Genomic DNA, 25405 nt, shown 5'->3' with positions numbered 1-25405 from the left:
GATTGCTTGGCCATCCCGTCGGGTCTCGCCTTTGTCCGTATAACCACAGCTGGTTCATCACTGGCACTTCCAAGTTCCAGCCCATGGGAAAGGGGAAATAGATCATGTTCAGGACAAATAGCTTCCATATAAGATGTGATCTGGATGGAGGTTGAACACATCCTTTTAGCAATAACTAAGTACGGGGCCACACTGAGCTGCAAGGAATCCTGGGAGAGAATGGACAAGGGGGAGATTTAGCCAGCTCCCAGCACGGGGGTCTAGGAAGATGCAGTAGGTGCTATACAAGCGACTACCCCCTCTACTCCTCAGATTTATCATCTAGGCTTATCTGCATCAACACCTTATCTCAGTCAAATGGATAATTTTATGAGTAAGAGCTGAGGATCTAATGTATAGCGTGAAGACTGCAGTTGATAATACTGTACTGTGTAACTGAAATTTGCAAAGACAGTAGATCTTAAGCATCCTCACCGAAAAAAAAAAAAGTAAACATGTGAGTTGATGGACGTGTTAATTAGCTGGACTGTGAGAATTCTTTCACAATGTGTACGTATATCAAATCATCACATCACGTACTTTAAATATATTACAGTTTTGTCAATTATACATCAATAAAACTAAAAAAAAAACTTGGAAGATATAAGAATAAAATGTTTTAAATTTTAATATAGAAAAAAATGGATAATCTTAGAAAACCCTGAAGAATTTTAGGCTTTCCAATCACACTCCTTCCACCACCCCTTTGCCCACTCAGGAGACGGCCTGGCAGCCCAGTTAATGTTGCACGCATGATGCCCTGCTGGTTGTGTCCAACCCCTCCCTCCCTGCTTCCTGGCCTGTCAGCTTGGCTCTGGAAATGCACACCCGAATCAGGCAGAAAGGGAAAATCATCACATTCAGGTACTTTGCATTATGTAGGTCATGATTCCATTTTTTATTTTTAATCTCCTTCTCGCCACTGACACTCTCCTCAAAACTCCTTCCCTTGGCCTGGCCTCTGCATAAAGCTATCCCTTTATTTCTCTTCTTCCCTTCACCCATCCACCCACCACCTTGTTCCCAAACCCCTTGCAGTCTGGCATCTGCCCCATCACTCAGCTGCAATTGTCACCGAGGTTGTTAAATTTAATGGTCTTTTCTCAGCCTTCTTCCTCCTCCACCTGGCTGGGTCTCATTAGACACCACTGACCACCCTTTCCTTGAAACTCTGCCTCTCTTGGCCTCTGTGATGTGCCACTCCACACTTCGGCCTTGCACATGCCCCCTCCCTCCCCATATCCTAGTCCTGCTCTGTGATTCCTCAAAAGTCAGTCAAGGCCGATGCAGCTTCTCTACAGGGCAGTCATCCTGCTAGCCCGGTGTAGTGGAAATGACATAACCTGGGCTCAAATCTCAGATTTGCCGCTTCTTTGCTGTGTGACCTCAGCAAGTTACTTAGCATCTCTGAGTCTGTTTCTTCCCTGGAAAAACAAGGCTACCAATACCCCTCTTTCAGGCTTTGTATTTTCAGGTGACACAACTGCTTAATAAGCAATCCCTCAAACCTCAGTGGCTTAACAAACACAATCGTACAGTCCAATGAAGGTGAGCAGAGGCCAGGGTGCTACTACACAAGATTATACAGAAATTCAGTTCAAAGGTGCAACCGTCCCCTTGGACTCAGAGCGCTTCACTGGATTGTCTGTTTCTTTAGAGCACAAGGAAAAAGAGTGAGCCAGCGTGTGTAGAAGACGGTGTGTGATGTTTTTAGAGGACAGACATGGAAGTGGCATATACTATGCCTACCCACATTCCAGAGTCTAGAACTCAGTCACATGATTTGATGTGATAGCAAGGGATGCTGGGAAATGTAGTTCCAGGAGAAAGAGGAAAGGGAATTTGATGAACACATAGTAAGTATCCTCCTTATCACAGGGTTACTGTAAAGATGGAAATAACAGAAGTAAATCCTGTGACCTTTCTGGAACATAGTAGGTGCTATATGAATAGGAGCAATTAGTAGCGATAGATAGATAGATAGAAAGATAGATAGATAGATAGATAGATAGATAGATAGATAGATAGATAGATAGATGTTTGCCAACTTTCCCAAATGTTTATCTGAACAGACAAAGGCTGAGATAAAGAAGGAGACTGGGGGAGAAAAACAAAGAAAGGGGGAAGCAACTGTTGCGGACAGCATGGAAGTGCAGGCCAGGTTTGGGGAGTAGGGGCGGGGGTAGGAGCAGGTGGAGTGTGGGCAGAGGCTCACAGGGAGCGAAGGCCCCAGTGGGACTGAGCACAACCTCTGATTTCCCGGCCAGCACTGGCTCCCACCTGAGCCAGAAGGGGCTTAGAATGCTCTGAGTTTCCTTGGAAACCATTTCTCTGGCCCTCTCTGCACGTTATCAGCCAAGTTGGTTGTAATCAAACCCCCACGGGGCAGAGAATAAGCTCTCAAACTGCCATCCTGGGGTTCCTTCCAAATTGCTTGCATTTCCTATTTAAATTGGTAATTTCCCCACAAGGGTTCCTCCTGCCCATCCAGAGATTTGTTGGGAAGGGGAAGGTCAGGACATGTACCCAAACACAACCAGGGTTCTTGGGAGTGCTCCAAGCAGGCCAGCATCCTCTGGTACACCTGCCCAGGACCCTATCCATAGGGCCCTCTGGCCCACAGAGGGAAGGCCTGGACAGTAGCCTGCAGGGGCCACAGTGGGTGACTCCAGAATAGTGGACACCACTGTCCAAAATGAATTGGGGAGACTGTCAGACATTTTGAGGTACACACTTTCCAAGGGAAAGGGATGGGAGGGGGCCAGAGCACCAGATAATCTTAAAGTACTCAAAGCCAAGGCCACAGGACCAGGGGACAGCTGGAGGAGTCCCAGGGTATTAGGCAGAGAGGTTTCAGGAGGTTCTGAGGCCCCTAACCTCCACCTGCTCAGTCACAAGCCAGCCCAGGCCCTCATGGGACTACAGGAAGGAAGACTGGACCCCTGTCCCCTTTCCTGTCAGAGTAGACAGAGGGCTCATCTCAGACAAGGACAAGCACTCACTGACTCAGACAGCTATATACTCGTGTGTGTACACCGGAACACATATGTTAGAGAGATCTGTACATGTGTACAGACAGCCATACCTGTGTGCCCAGATGGCATGTATCCTGATCCCCCTCACCAGCCACACTGGGCATGTTATGTTCATGGTGGACAGAGGGCCAGGCTGCGGCCAGCACACGGTGCACAACCACACGGGACAGCCTCGGTCAGCACACATGCACCCCGACACAGTCCAGGTGGCCCTGACGGTACCATCACTGACCGACACATGTGCTCAGACACACACATGTGAGACTGGAGAATGGGGAGAGCCAGGCCAGGAGCTGGAGCCCATTTTGCAGGTGGCTAAGCAGGGGGCAGCTTGGATCCCAAATTATACATAGATCCAAGGGGATGTGGCCGAATTGGATCTAATCCAGGGGTACCTGAGAGTCCAGTCCAGACAAGAGTGCAAAGGCAGGGCGGGGCCTTCCTAGGAGAAGCAGGTTCCCGGACTGCTGTGGGGATCAGGGACCAAGAACAGCCCCCCCCCCCGGGGGAGGCCTTCCTCCCAGACATGAAGCTGAATGTCAGGGCCTTAGCCCAGGGGAGAGGAGCAGGTAAAACCAGGAATCAGCCGTGGGCCTGGGCACCTACAGTCAGGGGAGCAACTGGGTTTGTGGGCCCTGGGTGTCCAGGGTCCCCCAGCCTCAGATCCTCTATTCAGGGAAGCACAGCTACACCAGGCACCCCACCCCCGCCGTGTTGGGCTCCCCACTCGGAGCCAGGCTGGGTAAGAGTGAGCGCAGGGACTTGGCAGGCAGGGCCTTTGGGATCTACAGCTGAGGAAACAGAGATTGACAGAAGACTGACTGGGCCTCTGAGCCTACCAGACCCTGGATTCATTCCCTCTGCTGCCAAGAAGAAAACTGGGAGACCTCTCTCCACCTGCAGAACCCATTCTGGGGCCCTGCTGCTCCCAGCTAGAAGGGCCCTGGTCACATATGCTCCCTGGCCTCTCTTCCCACTGTAAGGAAGCGGGAGCCAAGCTGCACAACTGAGGGGCTTGGGGAGCAGGTGCTGGATTCAGATGCCCAGAGCAGCCATCCCCACCATTTCTCCTCCAGCCCCAGCACTGAGAAGAATCCCACAGAGTTTCACAGCCGCCTGCTCCTTTCTAAAGAGACAGGTGTAAGAGAAGAAATGAAAACTCCAGCAGAGCAGGTGCAACCAGCTGCCTGCAGCTGCAGCTCTCCGTACTTTCTGCAGAGACTCCTAAGGGAAGAGGAGACAGGTGTGGTGAAATTTAAGATCACTGGAAGTACCCCAACCACCCAGTCTCTCTCTCTCTCTCTCTCTCTCTCTCTCTCTCTCTCTTTCTCCTTTGTATATGATACTCTCTGCCTGGAATATCCTGTCACCTCCTTGTCTCCTGGAAAACTCTTATTTAACCTTCAGAACCCTGTTCAGGTATCCCCTCTTCCGTGAAATCTTTCCCTAGCACTCCTCCTGTCTGATGAATTATTCATTCCTTCCTGTGGTCTACCTGCATCATGTGTTACGATTACTTATCAATGTCAGGTGTCTGTCCTCCCCACTTCACTGCAAGCTTCTTGAGGGCAGGAGCTGCGTGACACTTGTCTCTGTATCCAGTACCGAGCCCAGGGTCTGACAGAACATGTCCAGGAGAAGCAGTGTGATACAGAAGTTAAGACAGTGGGCTCTGAAATAACCAGACCAGAGTTTGAACCCAACTCTGCCTCTTCTAGCTATGGGACTTGGACAAGTTGTCTCAACTCCTTAAGCCTCAGTTGGCCCAAATATGAAATGGAAAGAATAACCACTATGTCATGGTTTGTCATAAGGAATAAATGATACAATGAAAATTGAGAGGTAAGCCCAGAACCAGGCACATTAATCACCTTTGTTAGTATCCCATGAGCATCTATACTGTCAATCTTTGTAGAAACGTCATAATGACCCCCAGACAGTCCTTCTGCCGGGAAATCTCACAAGCCAGTGAATACAATGAAGTGGGATGAGTTCCAAGGCAGAGTAGGGGTGCCCCGGAGAAGGCAGCACCCACTTCAGTGGCCATGTGTTCGAGTGGTCATGTTCACGAGCTTTGGTGTCAGAAAGTGCCAAATTCAAATCCTGACGCAGACGGTAACTAGCTATATGAACTTAGGGCATTCATTTAAAAACCTCAGGGGGAAAAAAACTCAGAAACTCTGAAATATAATGAAAACAGAATTATACAAATAATACAAAAATAAAATGTGTCGGGGGTAAGAAAAAATTCCCAGAGAAGGTGACATTAGGCCTTGACAAATGAATAAGAGTTTTCCAGGTGTGAATGAAAAATACTGCAAACCAAATCGGTAAACAAAGAACGCTGAAGCCATCAAGTCATCAGGGGCTGCCCCACCCCCCAGGGAAGACAAGCCTGCAGCCCAGCCTCTGCAGCCACTCACAGTGGTGCACCCTGAGGGGACTCAGGATAATAAAAGGACAAGATACTGGCCCTAGGTAGCTAGGTGCTTGTCAAAGGAATGAATTCAATGAGCCCAAATGTTTGCTTCCTCCCATACATAGAAAAGAACTAAATTGTTGAACGTGAGATGCCTGGTTTTCTTTAGATAACAAGTAATCTTTTATTGTTCCAACTACCTGGTCTTGGTTGTGAAACTCCTATATATCCTAGCTCCTCCCCTGCCTCTTGGGAGCACTCCCTCAGAGCGATCTGAGAGGCTGTCACCCTGGCTCGAGTCCTCCCACCAAATAAAACATAAATCTCAACTTTTAGGCTGCGCATTTACTTCAGTTGACACAGGTGGCGAGGGGAAGTCAGAGCCTCTTCAGCAGAAGGACCAGCAAGTTAAAAGGCTCGTGAATCCAAAGTACAATGAGAAGTTTGGTGACCCCCACACTGCCCAAGGCAATCTACAGATTTAATGCAACCCCTGTCCAATTACCCAGGACATATTTCACAGAACTAGAACAAATCATAATAAAATTTATATGGAACCATCAAAGACCTAGAATTGCTAAAGCATTACTGAAGAGAAAGAAAGAGGCTAGAGGAATAACTCTCCCAGACTTCAGACAATACTATAGAGCTACAGTCATCAAGACAGCATGGTATTGGTACCAAAACAGACATATGGACCAATGGAACAGAATAGAGAGCCCAGAAATGAACCCACAAACTTTTGGTCAACTCATCTTCGACAAAGGAGGCAAGAATATACAATAAAATAAAGTCAGTCTCTTCAGCAAATGGTGTTGGGAAAACTGGACAGCAGCATGTAAAACAATGAAGCTAGAACACACCCTTACACCATATACAAAAATCATCTCAAAATGAATTAAAGACTTAACATAAGACAAGATACAATAAACCTCCTAGAGGAAAACATAGGCAAAACATTACCTGACATACATTTCAAAAATTTTCTCCTAGAACAAATAAAAGCAAGAATAAACAAATGGGACCTAATGAAACTTACAAGCTTCTGCAGAGCAAAGGAAATCAGAAATAAAACAAGAAGAAAACCTACGGAATGGGAGAAAATTTTTGCAAGTGAAACCGACAAAGGCTTGATCTCCAAAATATATAAGCAGCTCATACGACTCAATAAGAAAAAAATAAACAACCCAATCCAAAAATGGGCAGAAGACCTAAACAAGCAATTCTCCAAGGAAGACATACAAATGATCAAAAAGCACATGAAAAAATGCTCAATATCACTAATTATCAGAGAAATGCAAATCAAAACTACAATGAGGTATCACCTCACACCAGTCAGAATGGCCGTCATTCAAAAATCCAAAAATGACAAATGCTGGAGAGGCTGTGGAGAAAGGCGAACCCTCCTACACTGCTGGTGGGAATGCAGTTTGGTGCAGCCACTATGGAAAACAGTGTGGAGATTCCTCAAAAGACTAGGAATAGACTTACCATATGACCCAGGAATCCCACTCCTGGGCTTGTACCCAGAAGGAAATCTACTTCAGGATGACACCTGCACTCCAATGTTCATAGCAGCACTATTTACAATAGCCAAAACATGGAAACAGCCTAAATGTCCATCAATAGGTGACTGGATAAAGAAGAGGTGGTATATTTATATAATGGAATACTACTCAGCCATAAAAACTGACAACATAACGCCATTTGCAGCAACATGGATGCTCCTAGAGAATGTCATTCTAAGTGAAGTAAGCCAGAAAGAGAAAGAAAAATACCATATGAGATCGCTCATATGTGGAATCTAAAGACTCATGGACAGAGAATACAGACTTGTGGTTACCAGGGGGGTAGAGGGTGGGAAGGGATAGACTGGGCTTTCAAAATTGTAGAATAGATAAACAAGATTACACTGTATAGCACAGGGAAATAAACACAAAATGTTATGATAAATCACAGAGAAAAAAATGTGACAATGAGTGTGTATATGTCCATGAATGACTGAAAAATTGTGCTGAACACTGGAATTTGACACAACATTGTAAAATGATTATAAATCAATAAAAAATGTTAAAAAAAAAAAAAAAGAAGTTTGGTGACCCCCAGATCGCAGCGAATGAAGGGGAGGTAGCCGAAGAAAACCTAGAAGGCAAGCAAGGGCCGGACTGGGACAGGCCTGGAGAGTCATGCTAAGTGGCTCCGGGTGCACACCTCCAGTGACAAGAGCCCCTCATTTCAGATATACCTGGCATGTGCTTGGGAGCTCAATGAGTATTTGTAGGAAAAACTAACAAATGAGTTAGTGGCGCTGAGCCTCTGCCCCACGACCCTTTCTCTCTGCTGGAATTCCATTCCACGTGAGTCAGCTGTAAGGCCTTGGGCAAGTCACATAACCTGCCCAGGGCCTTGCTTCTTCCCCTGAAATTGGGAAGAGGATGGGCAGTCTTCATGCCCTCTCAGGGTGTGTCCTGAGGGATACATCAGAACGTGCCATGTTAGCTTTCAAATTCTTGGTTGCGATGACCATCTCTGAACATCCCTTGGTTGCAATGACCCTCTGTGAACATAAGACTCTGGAAGACAAATGATTCACTCCAGCCCAAATATCTTCATGCCAAATCCTTTTCTAGGAGCTTCATGTACATTATCTCATTTGGTCTCTAGACCCTCCCTGTTAGGAAGGCCTTGTCATCCCGCTTTAAAGATAATGAGCTCAGCGAGGTTAAGTGATGGCCAAGTGTGTGCTAAGTCACACAGCTTGTCAGAGTCAGCTCCAGGACCCAGACCCATTCTTCTCACTCCAAAAAAACTTGCCACCACCCTGAAGAATTTTTAAAGCCAATAAAAACCATTTTTTAACATGAAACATGACTGACGGGAACCCTGATTTATGAAACCATTAAAACCAGAGATTCTCCTGTTGAAGCCGGGACAGGGGAGCAACACCCCCTGCTCATTTTCCTCCTTGGCCCCACTCACCTTCCCAGCCACCCACTTCCCACTGACCCTGGGGCTCCAGGGACCCTTGCGGACCTTGCATTTCACTCCCTCCCAACCAAGCTCCACGGCCAAGAAGCATGCATAGAACTCAGACCCACAGATGGCCCTGGCATGGGAAGGACAAGTCCTGTTCTCTGCAGCTCACAGAATTAAAATGTATTCCTTCTGATCCTTATCCCGTCTCCTGATAAACCCAGCCTGCCACGTCTTAATATTCCTCCTGCTAATGTGTCTGAAGTTCCCTCAGACGTCTGGTTCCAGCCTGCTAGTCTTTGAACTTGAGACATTCTGAACACCCAGTAGTTAACTTATAATTCGAGGAGACTTGAAAGGTGGTCCAGGCAGCGGCCAGCCAGATCTCTTCCGCGGAAAGTCTGGAAAGGCTGGATGCTCTCCCTAAGGGCTCCTCTCCAGGGATGGCTGCTTGAATCAGAGAGTTAGGGAACGCGGCAAATACATTTACAGCCACAACAGGATCCTGCTAGCAGGCTGTCCTGGGAATGGGAGGTGTAGGCAGCTCACCTATATCTCTATCAGAAGCTGTGTCCTTGGATCTTTAAAAATAAGCTTTGCTTGGCTTAACACTACCAAAGCCTGGAATTGGGTTCTATCTCAGGGGCTTGTGGCCTCAAAACCATAACAAAGACAGGCCAACTCCCTCACCCGCTAGTGGAAGACAAATCACGGCACTTCCAGCATCAGTGAGTCCCTACTGGCACCCTGCCTCCCTTCCTTAAAAAACCGGTGGTGCCACAGAAGGGCTCGACCCCCCTCCTCTCAATCACTCCCCACGTCCTTACCCTCATCTCAAAGGGAGGAAGCGTTCCTTCTCCCATCCATCCAAGGGCAACCCTGCAGTGAAGTGGAAAATCACACTTTCTGGAAAATCTGCACCCAAAGCCTCTCCCTTGCCCTCTGGCAACAAACATGTTCCAGATCCCCCTATATCAAAGGTGGCCCTCCCAGGGTGGCCTTCACTTGTACCAGGCACATGTGCATTCAAGTTCAGGCTCCATCACTTACCAGCTGCATGACCTTGAGCCAGTCTTCTCATATCTGCATCTCAGTTTCTGCACCTGTACAGGAGAATTCCAGTTCCCATCTCAGAGAAAGGATCACTGTGAAATGAGGAGGTGATGCCTGGAAAGGGCTTAGCACAGTGCCTGCCCTCTCATTGTTCAAGGATATTTAGTCATTCTTATAAATATTAGGCACTGTCCCATCAAGCTAATTGGCCTCTTTTTTTCCTTTTACTAGCAGACTTCTTATATTTTCTGAGCACTCAACCCCTCCTTAGGACAGACGCAGTGTTGGCCAAAGCCAAAACTTTGGTCGACTTCCCAATTCCTCAGTTACGGATCAGCCTAATTCCTCAATTTTATCACTAGCACTCGGCAAACAGGCCACATAGCGTGGGTCTTATAGTGTGTGTTCAACTCGATTCTCAACTCACTGGTAGGAGAGAGGATCAAATCCAGGACCAGCCAATTAAGAGAGGTGAGTACAGCCTGGGATATGAGCCGGACCTAAGGACAGGTAAACTCAGGACATGTTTGAGGAATAAGGAAGAAGCCAGCTTAGTAGGAGCAGGAGACATGCAGAGGAGAAATGGGTGATACAGACAGAAGGATGACAGTGGCCAGTAATGGACCCTGAAGGCCAAACTGAGAAGTTTGGGTTTATGCTGAAGGCCATAGGGAGCCACTGGAGGTTTTAGATCAGGAAGTAGAGGAGAGAGTGGCACAAAGTGCAGGAAGAGACTAACCTAAGGCAGTCTGTAATGGTAAAGAGTGGGCAATGGACTTAAGAGATATCGCTGTAGAATGTAGAGGACTTGTTGACCAATAGGATGTGAGAAGGAGGACGATGGAGAAACACTTTGATAATAAAGATGGTGAGATCAGTGACAAACTAGGCAGCCCAGAGATGGAACTGTTTCCAAATAGAAAGTGGTAGGTTTTGCTTTAGAACTCCATTCCTTCTTACAGTCGGTGTTTCCTGAGTATCTATGCTATGTACTTCATGGGGCTCTGAGTAAGTCATGGTGTGCCAGACAAACAGTTCCTGCCCTCATGAGGGATACAGCCTGGGGACAGGGGATAGGATGATGCTGAGGTGCCATGGGGCATCCAGCTAGAGATGTCCAGGAGGCAATTCATAGAGGAAATCAGGGCTAGAGAAGGTTTTAGAGTCATTTTCCCAACTTCCCTGAACTTACATTTCAGAGAGCATCCAGGCCTGGAGAAACCATCAGGAGCTTTCTTCAAGGCCTGCACTTCAACCCTGCATTTCTCACAATACACAGCCAAAGCCACCATAGTACCCTGTTTCCTTCTGCTGAGCCCTGCTCCAAGGTGAGTGTGGCAGAGGCAGCTCCCTTGGAGATCAGTAACTGCCCCAATGCACAGAGGCTCTGTCCTCTTGATTACCTGCTAGCAGGGCGTCTCATGATTGCAATCATCGGAGTAGGGACTCATGCTCTCAACAGAGCTAAGCAGAGACACAGGCCATAGAATCTGAGCCAGGTAGAGTCATTTTAGGTATATTGTGATGTATGTGAGGTTGTTCTTCAGCCCTTCCCCATCTTCACCCCAAAACAGCCCTCTTTTTACTGTACATTCTGTTTCCTGAACTTCTGCAGAATTCCTAATGTGCTAGTTGGTCCACATTCTCCACCCTACTAAACTCAGACTGTCTCCCTCCCTCCACTTTTCCCCGACTCCTCACTCTCACTCCTGGCCCCTGTAAGCCCAATTAAGTCAACAAATGCACAGTTAATTAAATACTGAGCATTTAGTGTGGGGATATATCATTTGGAGGTAAATTGCAAGAACGATACCATGGAATTATATTTTGGTGTGCTATAATTGTGTAGGTGCAACTTATCATTCATGGTGGCTTTTCTGTGGGTAATGGATATTTATATCTATTTTATAGAACTCAGAGGCCAACATAACTAGTATAAATATAGGAGTTGAAGGCCGTATTTCTCTTTAATGACATAGGATAGTTACAACTACAATCTCCTGGCATTCACTCCTTGGACAGAAAGCAGTCCCTAGGTAACACAGCACTCCAGTGTAGAAAGACCATGTTCTCTGCTGCCATCTGCTCTATGATGCAGTTTCCAGGAATACACCATGGGAGGGACTCCCTTTCCTTCAAAACCTACTCCTCCAGAGAATTTGTCGGTGTGGATCAAAAGCCTTAAAAATATGCATTTTCTTTGACTCTGTAATTCTACCTCCAGAAATTTATTCTAAGGAAAATGTATGTGCAAGGATGTTTGTGGAGTGCAGTTTAAAATAGCTAAACATGAAAAATGGAAAGAACCTAGATGCAATATATACACAGTGAGATGCTATGCAAGTTATTTACCTAATGTCTCTCGGCCTGAATCCACCCTTCCACATTCTGCTCTGCTGCTGGGGCCAGGACTCCACTTCCCAGACTCCAGGACCAGCTGGTTTCCTGTTAGGTTTCCGGCAATGGGAGGCACTCAAGGAAGACTGGAAGGCAGGGCAAGAGGAAAAGGGACTCAGTTCCTGTTTCTTCCTTTCCTGCCGGAACTACTCCAGCAGCAGCAGGAATTGGCTCCAGTGTCCATTTTCTGCACTCCCAAACCCAGACTCCTCTAAGACACCAGCAGTAGCTGGTAACACCCCTTCTTCCAAGGTCTGAGTTCCCTGAAACCTTTGCTCAGAGCTCCTAGGTTCTAGTTGCTCCACATCTTTTCTTTGTTCCTCTAGCCCTCAGGGTGGTACCTGCTTCCTGCGGTTGTTATCTCTGACCTCTGTGTCTCCTTGCTCTATCAGCACCCCCAAAAGCTATGTAGCCAATTGCCTGTATTAAATTTCCCCTGTTCGAAATACCTTGTGTGGTGTTTGATTTCCTAACTGGATCCTAGCTAATACTGATGCCATTTCACATCCATCAGATGGGTGAAATTATTATAAATGTAGCAATATCAAGACTTAGGATTTAAAGCAAAAGGAAATTTTATACATTGCTGATAGCATTGTAAATTTACATAACCACTTTAGAGAGCAATTTGGCAGGGGATATCTAGTAAAGTTAAAGATATATTTACCCTTCAACCCTACAATTCTGGTTCTGGGTATGAACTCTAAAGAAACTCTTACAGATGATACAAGAAGATAACATTATTCTTGATTTTTACTATCAGTAGAAAATGGATAAGTTGATTGTGGTATACTCATAATGGAATACTAGACAGTCATTAAAATGAATAAGTGAAAGTCACATATAGCAACAGGGATAAAATTTAGAAGTATTTTAAGCAAAGAAAGCATCTTAAAAAGGATGTGTACAGTATGATATTATATTTTTATATATACACATATTTTAAAGCCTACAAAGCAACACTAGACATTGCTAACAGATGCATTTGGCTATAGTAATAGGAGTATTTTCATGCATGAGAAATGAGAAGCACTAATTCTAGAATAATGGTTATTCAAGGGTAGAAGAGGAAATGGAATCACAAAAAGGAACACAGAGGCCTTTGGTTTTATTTCTTAAGCCATGCTGGTGGGTACCATTAAAATGGGAGTCTGGAAGGCAGAGGCTCAATGAGGGCGATAGAGTCTGTGTTTAGGAGAAGGGAGGGAGTGGGGGCCAGTTAACATACCATGCATCAACATCCACTAAAATGGTTATGCAACACAACATTGTAAACTGACTATACTTCAATTTAAAACAAGAGAAAAAAATTGTAATGATTGTGCAAAAATATGATTTATCTACATGAAGAGCTATTAAGGACACATTAAGTAAAAATTGAATACAAAACAGTGTGTACGTTATTATTCCCTTTTTATAAGCTATTATATATATGTGTATATGAGGGAAATGGCTGAAAAAAATATATCATAATGGTAAGGTGCTTACCCCTGAGTAGGAGGATTATAGATGACTTTTATTTATCTGTATTTTCTATTGTTTCTAAAACAAATATGAACTTTGTATCTAATAAATTCTTACAGGTTTTTTTTTTTAAATTACTCCTACAGAAAACCCTTCTTTATCCACTGCTGTGATTGCAACATCCCACTGTGGGATTTCCTAAAGCTTGGAATGATTTTATGTGGTTCAATGCAGATTAAACATTTCTTATTTTCTTAAGTATATGTTTATTTTAATGTATATTACAAAAAATAAATCAGTTTCAACTAATGGTGCTGAAGCAACTGGACATCCATATACAAAAAAATAAATAAATCTAGACACAGACTTTATATCCTTCACAAAAATTAACTCAAAATGGATCACAGACCTAAATGTGAAATGCAAAACTATGAAACTCTCAAAAGGTAACACAGGAGAAAAGTAAATTAGCACATCGAACCCATGATTCAGTTGATACTCAATATTTTTAAAGATAGGATTCTTGCAGTGTATGGCGGCAAGAATTACCTTTTCAATAAATGGTGCTGGGTCGGCAGGATAGCTATATGGAGGTTTAGACCCCCTACTTCACTATACACAAAAACCAGTTCCAGGTATCATGATGTTAAAAATAAAACAATAAAGCTTCTAGATGGTAAATATAGGAGAATCTCTTGGTGACTTTGGGGTGCAAAGATTTCTTAGAGAGAACAAAAAATTACCAATTGTATAGGAAAAGATTTAAAAACCAGAAAATTTTAAAGTTAGGAACTTCTGTTTATCAAAGGACACCATTGAGAGAAAGAAAGAAGACAGAATAGAAGATGGTTACAATATTTATAATCAACAATAGGCTCGCTTCCAGAAGAGATAAAGAAGCCCTAGAAACCAATCATTAAAAGACAGACCACACAGTTGAAAAATGAGCCAAAGACTTAAACAGGCACTTCACAGAAGATGCCCAATTATCTTACCAACATAAGACGTACAAGCAGTGCTTGTGGAGAACTGGCAATGTTCTCTTTCTTAAGCTGAGTGGTGATTAGATGGGTGCATTCACCCAGAGTTCCCCGAATTTCAATTCATGGAGCTGTACCCTTAAGATGTGTGTACTCTTCTGTAGATACATTATACATCAATAAAAAGATGATCTTAAAAAAGAAATTTCAGTTAAAAAACAACATCGTTGTCTGTTTGCTGATCTAAAGAAAGTTTAGAAACATAATAACGCATTACATAACTTTCAAATGAAAACAACAAAAAATAAACCAAAATTAAATTTAAAAAATTACCTTTGGAGGGAAGGCTGAGAACAAGAGGGAGGGGATTAGAGTTCTCTGCAGTGAGACTGCTCTTTTTTAACAATCTTCATTCATGGTCATGTAAATAAGTAATATAATTTTTAAATAAATTAATTTCTAAGAAATATTCATCAGTTTAATAATGAAGGTAGCACATAGGTGCAGCAAAAATTATGACAGTGTTAACGTGAATTACTGATGTCACGTTGTATGAAAGTAAGGTTTCCATATAAGTGGGCATGCTACTGCTACCCCTGTTACAACCAGGGCAGACATTGCTAATCTATTACAGATCTTTCCTACTAAGCCTAGATTTCACAACCAAGGCAGACATTGCTAATCTATCATAGCTCTTTCCCACTGAGCCTAGATTTTCCCTCAGAATCCAACTCAACACAGCACTCTAGGCACAAACTAGTGGTTACCAATGGGGAGAAGGAAGAGGGAGGGGACAAGAGAGGGATAGGGGATTAAAAGGTACAAAGTACTATGTATAAAATAAATAAGCTAGAAGGATATATTGTACAGAACTGGGAATATAGCCAATATTTTATAATAACTATAAATGGAGTACAAACTTTAAAAATTGTGAATCACTAAGTTGCACATCTAAAACTTATATAATGTTGTATATCAACTATACCTCAAAAAAAAAAAAAAGCACTCTAGGCAGCACTGACATGAGTTACAACCTACTAGTAATCTTCCTTAACCTATGACAGCAGATCTCAAAGAAACAGGTAGAAGCAGTCACAAACTCATCCCAGTCTCCTAACTCCTCATTTCACTAGTGGGATAACTGAGGCTGGGAGAGAAGTGGTTTTCCCAAGGATAAGCCAGGAGTTTAGTTTTCCCTCTGCTATACCACAAGTGGCCTTAACCTTCCAGCCCAAAGAATGGGCCCCTGCTCTTCCATCACCCTGCACACCTGGTCAGAGAAGACAGACAGAAGCAGTCAGCTGTGATGAGCTCTTCAAGGACACCACAGATCACCCTTGTAAATGTTTGCTCCTAAATTCAGAGTTCTTCCCTTCCCTGAACAAATCAAGCCGCTTCCTTCCCTAACCACCATCACAGAGACTGCAGGGTTTTGCTGAGTCACGGTGGTGATTCTGCCATTTCCCTGCTCAGATATTTTCCATGACTCCCTATTTCCTCAGTCTTAATGCCTTTACTTGGCATTCTAAATGGTTTGTGATCAGACCCCTTAAGCTCAGCTTACTGCCCCCTAAGACTCCTGCACAATCCTGTTACTGAACAAAAGTTCACGTGTCTGACGTACAGTGAGGCCAAACAACGAAAACATCGAAGTCTGGAGCAAGGAGGACAGGCAGCTTGTCCTCAAAAAAACCAAACTTGCCAATGGTTTTCAGGGAGAAATTTTTATAGGCAAAATTTGGGGTGAGGACAGCAGGGTGTGTAGTTTTCTTCTGATTGGCTGGTGGTGAAGGTTACAGGGCGGTGCTCGAGGAATCCTGTGCTCAGCCTGAAGTTGCCATCCTCCACCTGGGTGGGGTCTTAGTTCCTGCAGAGGAACTCAAAGATATTGTTATGTATGTTCCTTGAGGGGGAACCAGGACCCTGCCCCAAGGCTGCACTATTGTTTCCTGATCATTCCTCCCTTGTTTCTGCATTCTCTCCCTTCCCTGATTAGCAACTGTTTGAATCTGCCCTTTGGAACTCAGGGAAGGTCTAGGATGCTGAATGAAGCTTATTTCTTATAAAAGACAGGACAGAGCACAGGGAAATATACACAAAATGTTATGATAACTCACAGAGAAAAAAATGTGACAATGAGTGTGTATATGTCCATGAATGACTGAAAAATTGTGCTGAACACTGGAATTTGACACAACATTGTAAAATGATTATGAATCAATAAAAAATGTTAAAAAAAAAAAAAGAGAGAGAGGACAGAAAGGACCTGTACCAGGGAGGATCCCAGATCTTTGTCCATGCTGTTCTAAGTACCTTGTACTTCCACTGAATCCCAAAGAATGAAACTAGGACACCTTTAAAGTCTTCCTTCCAGGCTCTGGGATGAAGGTGACCCATGAGGTGTGGTCAGGAGGCTCCATCTGGAAGGAAAAAGGGCTCCTGGTTTGCAGCAAAATGGGGCCAGAGAGGATGGCCATGTCCCAGGTCTTGGGAGTCCATGGAATCAGCTGCCAAGTGAGGGTCCTTGGCTTTGTGCAGGAAAGAATTTAACAGTGAGCCATAGTAAAGTGAAAGCAAGTTTATTTAGAGAGATACACACTCCATAGATTGAATGTGGCCTGTCGCAGAAAGAAAGCTACCCCAGGGTGCAAAAGTGGTTAGTTTTTATGGGCTGGGTAATTTCATACGCTAACAAGTGGTAGGATTATTTTAATTCTTTGGGGGAGGGGGTGGGGATTGCCAGGAACTGGACCACAGCCCACATTTTGGCTTTTTCTGGTCAGCCTCCAGACTGTCCTGGCACCTGTGGGCATGTCATTTAACATGCTAATGCATTACAATGAGTGTATAATGAAGCTCAAGATGAAAACTTCCCCTTTTGGTTCTAACCAGCATTTGCCCCATTCTCAGTGGCTGTGTCATTCTTTCAATGGTTGTGCTCTGCTCCCTTCCCTCCTGTCTCACTGGGGCTGGAACCAGGTCAAAGAGCAGACACTTTCTCTTGAGCATTCTCAACCTTCTTCAGACAAAGCACCCTTTGAGAATCTGAATAAAACTGTGGACCCCATTCCTAGTTAAATACACCAAAACACAATATTTTTCACTTAATGTCGAAGGGCCGGGGAGAAGAGACCCCAGCTTAAAAATCCTGCTCCATGATGCTATGACAGTCACTATTTCCTCCGGATTTATATGTGTCAGGCCCATGCTAAGCACTACAGGCCTTAATGTCTTTTTTTTTTAACATTTTTTATTGATTTATAATCATTTTACAATGTTGTGTCAAATTCCAGTGTTCAGCACAATTTTTCAGTCATTCATGGACATATACACACTCATTGTCACATTTTTTTCTCTGTGAGTTATCATAACATTTTGTGTATATTTCCCTGTGCTATACAGTATAATCTTGTTTATCTATTCTACAATTTTGAAATCCCAGTCTATCCCTTCCCACCCGCCACCCCCACCTTAATGTCTTTTTAACCCCCTCAAAATCACCATGAAGTAGTGAGACAGGAAGGAAGGGGGCAGGGCACAACCATTTAAGGAATGATGCAGCAATTAACACCAGAATGGCAGAAGATTCAACTCCCAGCAGGCCTTGAGGCTTAAGATGGTGGGAGATTTGACTTCTAGAAGAACTTGTGCCTCATTATACGCCCATTGTAATATATTAGCATGGTAAATAACATGCCCACAGGCGCCATGACAGTCCCAATGAAGGAGGATTAATAAAATGGGCGCACTTAGGCTCAGATTGCTTATTCTTATACTTTCCCTTAAAACAGTCAACTGACCTGACTGACCGGTTGCTACTCACAGTTGCAGGCCCATTGTTAAAACTAAAGCTATTTATCTTACTATCTCATGCTTGGTCTCTGAGTCCTTTTCCAAGGAGAAGGTCACAGGACTGTAACCTTACAAAATAGCCTGAATTACCAAGAAGACCACACCTTGAGTGCTTACAAGATAAAGAGATCTAACTGCTGGCCTCTATAGAATTGGTCGCCTGGAGGCATCATGACGTCATTCTAAGTCTTCTGATGAGAAAATGATTCTGTCAATTGTTATCGATGCTTTATTGTTTGAGCTATGGCTGTATAACCACCCTACCCCATCCGCAAGGTGGGGGTCACAGTTTTGAAGGCACCAGCCTGCTGTAAGTCACCTTTGCCTAGCAAAGCAATAAAATTGCCTCTTTTCTTCTAAGCTCCAAGACCTTGTCTCTGGGTTATTCGGCTCGTCAGGGATGGGGGCCGATATTTCAGCAACACCAAAGCTAACCACAAAATGTCAAAGAGTGGGCAATGGCCAGCTGCCTGGGACTCGCAGTCCCTTCCCCAGAGTAGTTGGAATGGTCCTCTCACTTGTTAGCATATAAAGCTACAGAGCTCATAAAACTGGCAACATGGCGCCTCGTGGCCACCTCTCCCTCCCTCATCTTCAGCGACTGCCCGCACTCTGTCTATGGAGTGTGTATCTAATTTTACTCTAATCTGAGCACCCAGTCCCCATACCTTGTGGCCTTTCTCTTGCCTTTTGAAACAGCCTACACTCTATGCAGTATATATCTCTCTAAATAAATCTACCTTTATTCAACTGTGGCTCTCTCTTGAATTCTTTCCTGCGCGAAGCCAAGGACCCACACTTGGTGGGGCGCATCCCAGGGGCTCAACCGAGACCTGGGACATGGCCCTCCTCAAACCCCATTTTTCCTGTATCAGTAGGAACCACAATTGCCCCCACTTTACAGATAAAGAACCAAGGCGCAGGGAGATGGTAGTTCAGAATCAGAATACAAATGCAAGTCTCCTGTTCTTAAACAATTCACCAAAGTTTTTGATTCGGTACCACTTATGTCAGAATTTCCTGGGCCGCTCATTTGAAAATGCAGATTCCCCAACGTCACACCAAGTCAAATGAATCAGAGCCTCTGCAGGAGGGGCCCAGGAATCTGCACTCATAATGAGAACCCCAGTTGATTCTCAGGTACCCAAAGGTTGAAAATTGCTGCATTTCCTTGGACTGTCTTCCCCAGTAAGCAGTGGCCCAATGTTCCAGTTTTCATGACTGTCTAACAAATCACCCCAAAACTTAGTGACATAAAACCACCACTATTTTATTCTGCTCCCAAATTGTGCTTCAGAAATTCGGGCAAGGCATCACTTCCATCAGACTCCATCTGAGAGTCAAAGCAGTCCCAAGCCAGCCCTGATTCAAGAGGAAAGGAATTAGACTCCACCAAGATGTGACCTGGTCCCACGTACACAAGCGTATGCAATGGGAGCTGGTGTCCCAGCCAGCTCTGCCATGAGCAGTCTGCCACTCGAAGCCTCTGCTCACATGCAAAATCGGGTCACCTCAACCAGGCCGCTTCAATGGGCAGACTGGAGAGAACAATGCTTAACATTCATCAAAGTCACTTTTTCAGCGAGCTTCCGCATGCTTCATGGTTCGCCCTTTCTGCCTGAAGAAGAGCTGCGGCAGCAGCACCGCACACCTCAGCGGCTGCCCTCAGGAAGTGCCCTCCATGGCCACGCTTCCCCGGCAGCTCGTGATCCCATGGACTAATAAAAAAATATATATGAGTGTTCACCCAGCCTTCTCTGAGGTCAGGTGGCCTCACCTGGGGCACAGGGTAAATCTGATGAGAGACTCAGAACCAAAATGAAAACTGTTCCACCAAAAGACGTCATTAAGAGGGTGTAAATTGGTACAGCCTTTCCAAAGGGCAGCTTGGCCACATGTATCACAATGTAAAATGCGCATCCTCTTTGACCCAGCATTCCCACGTTTAGAATTTAGCCCAAGGAGCTAATAGCCCCAGTGCAAGGAAACGTGTGTAAGCGCTACACGGGTAGGTGCACACAGTGTTGTTCATAATCGTGAAAAATTGGAAACCACCTCCACGCCCACATGCCAGTGATGGGCAAATAAACTGTAGTTCATTAATATTAATTTTCAAAGAATGAAGTAGATCTATATGGAGCAATATGGAAAAATCTCCAAGACATACAGTTAAGTGAGAAAAAGAAAAAGTATTCGCATGTATCATAAATCACATTTACAGAAAACTACGTGAGCTTCAGCCCAAAGAGAGATGGCTGGAAGGTCCCCTGGGTAGTAGCACTTGGGGTGGCCTCTGCTTCCTTCTGCATTGTTAAAATGGTTAGTAATGAGGGGAAGGCTTAACCACACCCACTGCGGCTGTGAACTGTTTCAGTCCCTTACATACGTTAAGTCACCTTGTCCTCACAACAGCACTGTGAAGTGGATACTGTTATCACCTCCATTTTAGAGGACAGGGATACCAAGGCGCAGAGAGGTCGAACGGCTCACCCACAGTCCCACAGCCAGTAAGAGACCAGAGCCAAACCCAGGCAGTCAGGCCCCAGCATCCACGCTCTCACCCATTAAGCTATCCTGCCTCTCCTCCATGATTTGATAAAGCATTTTTACTGAAACAATAAAGCTTTTTTTTTTAAGTCACCAAATTGGCCTTAAGAAGCTTTAAGTTTCCAAAAGGAGCATCCACAGGTCTTTGCAGGGGTTTTCCTGCCCTTTCATTCCCACTGGGTGTATAGACAGAATTCCTCCTGGGAGAAGCCCAAGGGACGTGACAAGTTCTGCAGACTCAAGCTGCGGCTCCTGACCCATGTCCTCATTCAAGGCTCAAAAACTATGTTATGATAAATAACTGTTTCAAATGATACCCCAATGGCTAGAGGATGAGATCAGCAGACAGTGGCGTCAAAGGATGATCACTAGAAGGGATGATGAGTGGTACCAAAGGATGCAGGGGGCCCAGCACATCCGTCCTTGGACCCAGGAAGGCTGCAGAGGGCAAGGCAGGCCCGCCAGGAGCTGTGGCATGAGGAAAAACGTGGGTCTCTGGGGAAAACACATCTAAGGGAAGGGAGAACCGTAGTCTAGAGCTTGGTCCAAAGATAAAGGTGAAGTTGATTTTGAGCACAGCTCTGCTGGCTCACCTGCTGCCCAGCACAGCCCAATAGCCTCAGGCTCTGGGACCCGATACAAGGTGCCTCCATTAACACAAGTGGGAGTTGGAGGCACCGTTCTCTCCACCTCCAAGGGTCCCTGCCAGCAGCTGAGTAAGCAGCAGCCCCCCAGGACCTCAGACAGTGGAGTGGTAGCCCCCTTCAACCTAGGGGACACAGCTGGCCCTCTGCACTTCTATGGGGACCAAACGGAAGCAGCAGACACTGGGGGTTGTCAAAGCCACATGAAGCGACCTGGGGATGCCCAGAACAACCTAGGGGGGATTTAAGGTATCAGGAACTGCCTCAGAGGAGTCAGAGGTGAAGCTGCCCGAGGAGAGTGTGTGGTGTGAGAAGCAGAGGTTCAAGTGCATGTCCACAGACAGACAGGAGAGAAGGAGGGCATACAAGGAGGCGGAGAGTGCGACCCTCCACAGCCTGGGTCTGCCTTCATGCAGAGGGGGTTGGGTTCTTTTCTTTTTAGTTGAAGTACAGTCAGTTTACAATGATGTGTCAGTTTCTGCTGTAAGTTTGGGTTCTTCCCACCTCGTCATCCCCACTACCACCCCAGCCTCTACCCCCTCCTCCTCCTCATACTCAAGAGCCCCGCTCCCCAGCCTGCTTTCAGTGCCCCAATCTGCACCAGTTTGGAACCTTGGTCTGCATCTTCCTTCCATCAGGGCTCCTCAAGACTCAGACAGGGCTGCCAGGCTAGAGGCAGAAGGGATCTTACTCTGGAAACTTCCTTCTTAAAGCAGAGCAAGAAACAAATGGCCCTGCAGTCCACCGGGATCGCCTAGGGTTGGAAATTTAAAATGCATTCAGGTTGAGAGACCTATAAACACGTCATAACATGCTCTGCAAGCTGCTGCCTCCGTGACTTGCGGGCACAGGAGCCCCAACGGGCACAGGCAGGCACATTCACCACACACCTGTATGTGCCCATCCCTGGAACACACTCCTTCACACCTGTGCTCATAGGTACATGCACTCTCCCCATGGACAGATGCATGAAGATCTGTGCACTTGGTCCCCCAAATAGATGTGTGCACACACCCCTATAGGAAGAGATACGCCACTAAATTCAGCCTCTCCCTTGGGCATATTCACACCTGCTGTATTCACCCATGCACACAGACTTGCACACTAGTCACCTGACAACCTGCACCACCTTCACCCGCACGCACACAGATACAAATGCTCACATGCACCAATCCCACTCACGTCTACCAGGACACATGTGCACATTCACATACATGCATCCAAAATACAGACATTAATATGCATACACAGTCATCCCGCACCAAATGTATGCATTGACTTTACTCAAAGCAAAGATGTGCACAGACATGAATGCTCGCCCGCCCCTGTGGAGCATGTGTACAAACATAGTTCACAGAGATGAAACACAGTCAAATAAACATTCCACATTCTCGCTGACTTTGACAACCTTCTGGGTGACCAACAGCCTGGACTTCTGATTTCTTTTTAGTTTTCTTTTCTTTGAAAGTGGTGCCACCATTTGCCCGGTGGCTCAACCAAAAACCTGAGCATCACCCTCAATTTCATCACCTTCTTTGTCCTCCTCATCCAGATCATCCATAAAACTGATCACTTCTCTCACCTCCGAAGCCATCATTCTACTCCCTGCACCATCTCTCATCTGCATCACTGCCATAGCCCCTTCCCCAGCATCCTCACTTCCACAGTGGCCACCTACAATCCATCCTCTACATGGCAGTCTGGAGGAAAAGACCTTTCAGTGGCATCCACCACACTCTAACTAAAATGCAGACTCCTCACCCATACCCGCAAGTGTACAAGATCAGACCTCTATCTCTCATGCCCTGACCTCATTCGCACCCCTCCTCCCCTTCACACCACATTGCCTCCTTTCAGGGTCTCTCTCAGGACCTTCCCACACACTGCTCCTTCTGCCTGGGATCCTCTTTCCCTGACTCTTCCAATGGCCCACACACATCCTCTAGGTCTCTACTGAAATGCCACCTCCTCCAGGGAGGTCTCCCTGATTTTCCAATCTAAACAGGATAACCCCCATCACTTGAAATCCACTGTATCTTGTTTCCTGCATAGCACTTACCACCGTAAGCAATTTCTTTATGTTCATGTCTGTCTTTCTCCCTAAGTCGGTACTGTCCAATAGAGAAACTGCATGGGACTATTTACACTTAAATTAATTAAAATTAAATAAAACCAAAAATTCGGTTCCTCAAACTAGCCACATTTCGAGTGCTCAGTAGCCACACATGGCTAGTGTCTACTGCATAGTGTGAACATTTCCATCATCACAGAAAGTTCTAGACTGCAGCTTAGAGCAGGACAATGTCTCCTCTACTCACCACCATGTACTATGTGCCCAGAATGGTGTCTGGCACACAGTAGGGGCTCAGGGGACATGTACTGAATGAGCTCACACATGTGCATGCAGTCATAAAAGGATATACCCCTTCCACATACCAAAGACCCCATTCAAATGCCAACTCTTCCCTAAGGTCTCCTCATCAACCATCCCTTCCCCTTTCTCCCACCTCCGTAACAGACGGGTCCTTACTGGGCACAGACCTGAGTTTGCTGAAGGCACTTTTACCCCATGCTGGCTGTGAGATGCGACAAAAGGAGGACTTGTCAGGTTGTATCCTCACCAAGACCCCCCTCTCCATCCATGTCTTTGGAGGCAACTGCATTAAAAGCCCAGGCACTGTACACAGGCAATCCCAGTTCACGCCCAGCTCTGCCTCTTACTAGCCGTGATTTTGGGTAGCTTGCTGAGCCTCTTGGAGCCTCAAAGGCCTCATCTGTAAAATGTGCATAATGATGAAAACTTCACTGCTATGAAGAGTGAAAGAAACAAGGCATGCCGAAGATGTTGCACAGTGTTCCCTTGGAGGGGCTTGCCTCCCTTAGCAGAAGTAGGACTCATTTTTGTCTCAGCTCACCAGCTCTATACCGAGTCTTGTGTGGCACCTCAGTTTATTCCTAACTTTTTCCACAGATGTCTGAAATTCTTCATAGATGGGTGCTTGCGGTCACTACCCAGATGGCCTAATGATTAATGAGGCTCTGATCCTGGCCCAGAGGCTGCAATTCTAGAGCAAAACAATCAACTGCTGTATCTCAGTAATTAGTTTGCATGCTATCAAAAGACTAGTACTCATAGCAACATTTTGTTAAACAGGCTATGGTTACCAGTGAACCTCACACATGGTCCTCAGAGGTCATTCCACCCAAGATGGGGCAGGGTCCGTGTCTAAGCTTCCTTGGTTCCTCCGACTTGAGTCTCTCCAGGTAGGATGCTAGGGGAAGAAGGACCTGGTCAAAATAAACGATCGGAAAGGAAGGAGCAAGCCCCATGAAGAAGCAGCTGGCTCAGGAGGGAAAAGGCGGGGAGACCATAGGGAATTTAGCCATTGGGATAATACAGGCTCATCCAGTGATAAAGTCATGGGTCTAACCCCAGGCTGCGCCTCGCTGGCTGGTGACAAATTAACCAAGTTACCCGCCCTCTCTACGCCCTAGCCTGTAAAGCTGGGAAAAGGACAGTACCGACTTTAATGGGGTGCTTGGGGGAGTAAATTAGTTAATATTACAAAATGCTTAGAAAGGAGCCTGGCACCTGTGAAATTTTATACGAGGGTTTGTTACATAAATTAGTGAAGAGAGCAGAGAAGCACTGTGAATTCCATCTGGGAAATCTCCACCTTCACCCTCTCTTCTCCCTTATGTCACCTTGCAAAACCCTCTTCCCACTGTCCCTAAAGTCCTCTGCACCCCACCATCCCAACCTCACCCCAATCCCAGGCAGATTCCATCAGAGGCTCAAAGTGGCTCAGAAGGAAATACAAGTGACTGAAACGCAGGAAAGGATATTCATACACCCACCCTCGTTATCCAGGGTGTGGGGATGAAAACTGCAGTGAGGGATCTGGGAAGGGTCCACAAAGGGCCGAGATGGGCTCAGAATGCTTTCTGAACGAGGGCAGCTTGGTTCGGTTGGAAATCTTAACACAGCATATAATTCTCTGG

At 45.6% G+C, this 25405-nt stretch overlaps 1 long non-coding RNA gene across 1 annotated transcript in view; it reads right to left on the bottom strand.

Annotated features, from left to right (window-relative positions):
- LOC140700719 (uncharacterized) overlaps positions 1–12005 on the bottom strand; it is a 37013-nt gene extending 25008 nt beyond the window's left edge. Inside the window, exons 1-3 of the long non-coding RNA XR_012079301.1 lie at positions 11872–12005; positions 9517–9569; positions 9294–9345 (exon numbers count right to left, since the gene is read on the bottom strand). This is a non-coding gene — a long non-coding RNA (uncharacterized lncRNA). The remainder of the gene's footprint in view (positions 1–9293; positions 9346–9516; positions 9570–11871) is intronic.
- Between the last annotated feature and the right edge of the window lie 13400 nt (positions 12006–25405).

Source organism: Vicugna pacos, chromosome 13 (assembly GCF_048564905.1).
Source record: "Vicugna pacos chromosome 13, VicPac4, whole genome shotgun sequence".
NCBI lineage: Eukaryota > Metazoa > Chordata > Mammalia > Artiodactyla > Camelidae > Vicugna > Vicugna pacos.
This window is presented reverse-complemented; position numbering and strand designations above follow the sequence as displayed.